Below are 6,392 nucleotides of genomic sequence, written 5' to 3'. Positions count from 1 at the left end.
ACCACTTCCGCTGAGCACTGTACGGCTTGTGCTGCTGCGTGTCTCTTACACACGGGGGTAGTGCACACGCCACTGGGTCCAATCTTTTAGAGTAGAAAGCTACTGGCTTCATTTTTCCTCCATATTCTTGTGTCAGTACCGATGTCATAAACGGACCTTTGCAGTCCACTGTTTGTGTGAAAGATTTATTATAGTCCGGTAGTCCCAAAACCGTGGCACTGGTTAATGCTTGTTTAAGGGCTACTAATGCTGTTTCTCCTTCCAGTGACCATTTAATCTTTTCAGAGAGGTTCATTGGACTTGCATAGATGAGATCTAGCAGGGGTTGAGTCTGCTCTGCATAGTTTGGGATCCATAATCTATAGTAGTTACATAACCCAAGGAATTGCATCATTTGTCGTTTAGTTTGTGGTTTTGGTGTCTGCGTTATAGCTTGCTTCCTTTCTTCTTGTATGCGTCTTCCGTCACCACTGACCACATGACCTAAAAAGGTCACTTCCTCTTGCACCCACTGTAGTTTAGACAGTGATGCCTTATTTCCTGTTTGAGCGAGGTGTTTCAGCAATGCTATGGACGTGTGTATGCAGTGTTCCTTGGTGTCTGCTGCAATCAATATGTCATCGACATACACTATCACCTGTGAATGTTCAGGTGCCAAGCAGTTCTGTATTGCCATTGAAAATATAGTGGGGCTATCACAGTACCCTTGTGGGAGCCTGGTGTACGTATATTTTCTTCCCTCTATTGTAAACCCGAACCACCCCTGTGAATCTTTGTCCACTGGGATGGAGAAAAATGCATTGCTTAGATCTACTACCATAAACACCTTTTTATCTGCTTTCAACTGATTCAATAATGTGTGTGGGTCAGGTACACATGGGGCCATACTCTCAACAGCTTCATTAACCGCTCTTAAATCTTGAATCATCCTCCAGTTGTCTGAATCTGCCTTTTTAACTGGAAAAATAGGTGTATTACATGTAGCTTCGGGGGCTTCTATTAAGATTCCTGCTCTTATCATGTCTTTTATTACTGGTTTGATGCCTTTTTCGGCATCCGGTTGTAATGGGTATTGACGCACTCTTGGCCTATAATTTGTTTTGGCTTTAATTTTTACCGGTTTTACTGTAGTCATTAATCCTACATCTGTTTTCCCTTTTGACCAGAATGACGATGGGACTTGCGTCAATTCAGGATAGTTCTTTAGATCAGTTATATATCATTCAACTATATCATCCTCGTATGCAGACAGGTGCACATGAGGTGATACCGGTAGAAACCAGTTCAGGATTTTCCGGTACATGGTTCCAGTCTCGTTTACTTCCCACCCAGACTCATCTTTTTTCCAGGTTTGGAGTTTGTCTCCTTTGGTTACGAAGGGACCTATTTCTTTCCATGCAGCTTTACTTGGTTTGGTGATTGACACATGTGGTACAATGCCAAAATTGTAATACAGCTCTTGGGCTGGTTTGGATAGCACAACACTACATCCTGTTTTTCCTTTTCCATCAGTGTACATTGTTTTTAACGTGATTCTCTGAGGTCCTAGTTTCTGAACCTTTTCATTGTAGAGTAAATCTGGTCCTGGGCTATGTTTAAACCTCAGGGTCACATGCATCTGGTCCGCACGTTGTTCTTGATACTGGCCTGTTTGTTTTTTCCTTGCAAACTTTAGGAGTTGTTCTCCAGTGTGAGTGGGGTCTGGTTGAGGCATGTCGAGGGACCAGTAGTAACAAGGTTCGCTATGATTCTGCACCACTAGTGTGTCGACAGCCTCCCCTTTTCCCACTGCGACCATTCCTTTAGAGGTAGGAACTATAGATATTTTCATAGCTAAGAGTAAGTCTCTCCCTAACAGGTTGACTGGACACTCAGGACAGATTACCATTGAACTTCGGGTTTCCTCTCCTGATTGTGAATCTCGTATCCATACCGGTTTGGACGTGCGATGACAGTTAAGCTGTCCATTTGCGGATTTCACAAAAATACGTCCATTTGATGGTGTTAAACCAGGTACGTGTTGTTTTAAAACTGTTTTGTCCGCACCTGAATCACATAAAAATGTGATGAGTTTTCCGTTTACTTCCAATTCTCTTGTGGGTTTTTCATGATCTCCCGAGAAATTTAATAATACTTCTGTAAGATCTAGTATGGGTGTCTCATCCACACTACTTTGATCCTTTCCTCCCTTTTCCTCCTCTAGTCATTTATTGCGAAATGGGTTATGTGAGGGTGGCTGTTTGTATTCTTTGTCATGTTGGTCAGAGTTGTCTTCTGCTATGCAGTCTCGTGCATAGTGTCCTTTTTTGCCACACCTCCAACAGCTGTCATCCCTGCCTCCGGGGTAGCGCAGTGGAGCCCATCCTCCTCTGCCTCTGCCTCTCCCCCTTCCTCCACGCCCCCTGCCTCTGGGCGGGCCGAGGAAAAATACTTGTGATGGTTCCTCATAGTCTAATAAGTATGTGGCTGCTGTTTCTGCTGTCCTTTTCTTTTTCTTTTTTATAATACTTTGGGCGTGTTGAGCCCAGTTCATACACGGGACGAGTCCGTCTGTCGGGTGGTTGACATTGTGTTTTTTGATAAAGTCAGCTATGCTCTGGTGGAGGCCTGACATCAGAGCCTGTTTTAGTTGTTGTTGATATGGGCCATCTGGATTACCGTCGTCGTGTAGTCCGCTGTTCTGTCTGAACACTCCCTCCAGTCTTGTCCTGTATTCATGTACGTCCTCTCCTTCTTTTTGTCTACATTGTGCTATTTTAGCGTAGTCTGGTCTCCGTCGGAATACTTCGGTCATGCTGTCATACACGGGTTGTATCTGGGCATTTAGTTCTGCTGTACCGTAGCCTAGGACGTTACCATCCGCTGCTTTCCCTGTGTACACTCTTCTTACTCTATTCCAATTATATGTGAGACATCTTTTAAACGTTTGTTCTACTTCTATGCCATTTAGGCGGTAGGAGTCTCTTAACTGTTTATGTCTCTCTATCCATCCCTCCACATCAGTGACATAGTCTCCTAAGCTTTTACATGCCTCAGCGCATTCACTCTCCGTCCATGGTCTGTATACGTCAATAGTTCGTTCTTGGTCACCGTTTATGCCGAAATGAGGGTTAGCCACCGCCATTAGGGAGTATGTTTCAGTGTTATATTTTGGTGGGGGGTCGGGTCCTGTGCCACAGCCTTCACATTCGTTGTTTTTTTGTGTTATGCCGTATTTTTCTTTATAGGCTGTCAACGCTGGATACACGCCAGCTGCTCCAGCTGTCTGACTTCTAGTTTTCATGGGACTAGTTAGTCTAGCTGCAGTCGGGCCTATTTCGTTTATCACTTTTTGTTCCTCTTCTAATTCCTGTTGTCTCTGGCGCTCCTCTTCTGCGTCTAATCTTTCCAACGCTCTAACTGCTCTCTCTGCTTCTTCCCTCCGCTGTCTATGTATATCAGACGGGGGTCCTGTCTCTTCATCCTGTTTTACGACTGCCGTGGCTTGCAGCGTAGCACGCTTATCTCTCCCTGCTTCTTTCCTTTTTTTTACTTGCTCTAACCATTTTCTAGCTACACTTAACTGTTCTTCCTTTCGTTGCTTGTTTTTCCCTGTCTTTCCTGACACACTCAATATCAATCCTTCTACTACTTTCTTACATTGCCCTTCCATTAATCTTCCATCAAAATCAAACTTTTTCTTCCAGTTATCTAGGAATCTGGTGCTGCCTGGATATGCCCGTTCCATAAACTTGGCGTCTCCCTCTAAGGCAGGCTTACTGTTTTCACTCCCCATTATGTCAATATTCTTTGTGTCCTTTACAGACTACGTGTCTTTTTCAGGACCTATTTTCCTTAATCCACTACTATGTGTACTTTAACAGACCACAGGATTACGTTTACACCGTTAGGTTTCCTCCTGTGCTGTTGTTTCCACTAGTGGCATTCACACACACACACACACACACACACACACACACACACACACACACACACACACACACACACACAACCTAATTTACCTCCCTTACGGCGGAGTTACCTAATTTACCTCCCTTACGGCGGAGTTACCTAATTGCGCATTCACGGTTATAGAGCCGTACTCTTTCCTTACTTTTAGCGTTGTTTCTGTCTCCCTGGGTGATTCAGGATCCCGTCAATCATCGTCCACCGAGGGGAGTTCAGACGTTATAGCACCGGCCTGGCCACGAATTCACGCCCCAGGTCTTTTTGCAGGCATCCTGGATGTCCTGGCTGTCGACAGACTCCGGTGTGTCCTCTCCCTCCTCACTGGGCGGCGATATCTTGGGATCCGGCTCGAAGGACCAAGTTGTATGTTAGGTTCAGAACCGTAACATAGCGCTGATAGGATAAGAATCAAACCCACAGTCAGACAAAACAAGGCTTGGACCCAAATCTGAGTTTTACTTGCAGCAAGGGAAGTCCGTGCAGGGTCTTAGAGTTGTAAGCTCTTCACCTGGCATCAGCCAACTCCAACACAGACTTCCCTCTTTGCTCCTTTTATTGTATACATGGGGTTATAAAACAGCATGTGGTCTCTTTGTCTCCTATATGGGTATGTTTGCTTTTAACCTCCATTTGCTTTTAACCTATGTGTGCTAAACTAGATAAGCCAGTTCCTCCTTCCCCCGAGGGGCCATATACTGCAAGAGAGGAACTCGTGGAATGTGCATGCAGTATGAGACATTTCAACTACAGTTTAATGCATAGACTAACGGAAACTTTACACACATAGCAGTAACTTAATTTACACACTGACAATGAGTTACTATTTTTCCTAACAGTGTGCCTGACACTGAAAAACATCCCCACAGTATGATGCTGCCACCACCATGCTTCACCGTAGAGATGGTATTGATCAGGTGATGAGCGGTGCCTGGTTTCCTCCAGACATGACGCTTGGCATTCAGGCCAAAGAGTTCAATCTTTGTTTCATCAGACCAGAGAATTTAGTTTCTCATGGTCTGACAGTCCTTCAGGTGCCTTTTGGTAAACTCCAGGTGGGTTGTCATGTGCCTTTTACTGAGGAGTGTCTTCCGTCAGGCCACTCTACAGGCCTGCAGAGATGGTTGTCCTTCTGGAAGGTTCTCCTCTCTTCACAGAGCAACGTTGGAGCTCTGTCAGAGTGACCATCAGGTTCTTGGTCACCTCCCTGACTAAGGCCCTTCTCCCCCGATCGCTCAGTTTGGCCGGGCGGCCAACTCTAGGAAGAGTCCTGGTGGTTCCAAACTTCTTCCATTTACAGATGATGGAGGCCACTGTGCTCATTGGGACCTTCAATGCTGCAGAAATGTTTCTGTACTCTTCCCCAGATCTGAGCCTCGATACAATCCTGTCTCGGAGGTCTACAGACAATTCTTTGGACTTCATGTCTTGGTTTGTGCTCTGACATGTCAACTGTGGGGCCTCATATAGACGGTGTGTGTCTTTCCAAATCATGTCCAATCAATTGAATTTACCAGGTGGACTCCAAGCAAGTTGTAGAAACATCTCATGATGATCAGTGGAAACAGGATGCAGCTGAGCTCAATGTTGAGTGTCATGGAAAAGGCTGTGAATACTTATGTACATGTGATTTTTTCATTTTAATTTTTAATAGATTTGCAAAAATTTCTAAAAAACCTTAGTTCACGTTATCATTATGGGGTATTGTGTGTAGAATTTTGAGGAAAAAAATGAATTTAATCCATTTTGGAATAAATCTGTAACATAACAAAATGAGGAAAAAGTGAAGCGCTGTGAATAATTTCTGGATGGACTGTATATATATATATACATATATATATATATAGATGGAGTATCAAATTCACTCAAAGGTGGATCAATCAACCAATTAGAGTCACATAGAATTTCTATTTTCTATTTCCCTGAAATGATCTAAATTATCTTTGATTGTAGACCTAAAACATTATTATAAATTACATCCATCCATCCATTCATTATCTATACCCGCTTTATCCTGAACGGAGTCACTGGGGGCGGAGCCTATCCCAGCTCACTTTGGGCAAAGGCAGGGTTCACCTGGACAGGTACCCAGTCCATCACAGGGCCAACATGTAGAGAAAGACGGAAACAAAGACCGTTCATACTCTCAGTCACCCCTAAGGGCAATTTGAAGAATCATCAATAAACCGGAAATGTATGACTTTGGATGGTGGGAGGAAGTCGGAGTACCGAGAGAACCCACGCAGGCACAGGGAGAACATGCAAACTCTACACAGAAAGGCCCGAGGCGGGATTGAACACTGAATTAAATACATTCAAAAATGCTTGCAAGTGTCATCAGCTTTTAAAAATGTGTCTCCTTCCTGAACACAGTTGTGGATTTTCAGTTTTTATGCAGTTTGTTCAAGTCTTGTTTAATTTGTCTAATTTAGAAGGCGGGTGTCTGT

At 44.1% G+C, this 6,392-nt stretch overlaps 1 long non-coding RNA gene across 1 annotated transcript; it reads right to left on the bottom strand.

Annotated features, from left to right (window-relative positions):
- Positions 1-2,484: 2,484 nt before the first annotated feature.
- LOC138614249 (uncharacterized) lies at positions 2,485-3,970 on the bottom strand. The gene is made up of 2 exons (XR_011310243.1): positions 3,476-3,970; positions 2,485-2,980 (listed from the first exon to the last, which is right to left on the bottom strand). It is a non-coding gene; the product is annotated as an uncharacterized lncRNA (long non-coding RNA).
- Positions 3,971-6,392: the final 2,422 nt, after the last annotated feature.

Source organism: Brachyistius frenatus, unplaced genomic scaffold, assembly GCF_029030835.1.
Source record: "Brachyistius frenatus isolate BFR_SWC_R1_liver_20210118 unplaced genomic scaffold, ASM2903083v1 Contig_473, whole genome shotgun sequence".
Classification (NCBI taxonomy): domain Eukaryota; kingdom Metazoa; phylum Chordata; class Actinopteri; family Embiotocidae; genus Brachyistius; species Brachyistius frenatus.
This window is presented reverse-complemented; position numbering and strand designations above follow the sequence as displayed.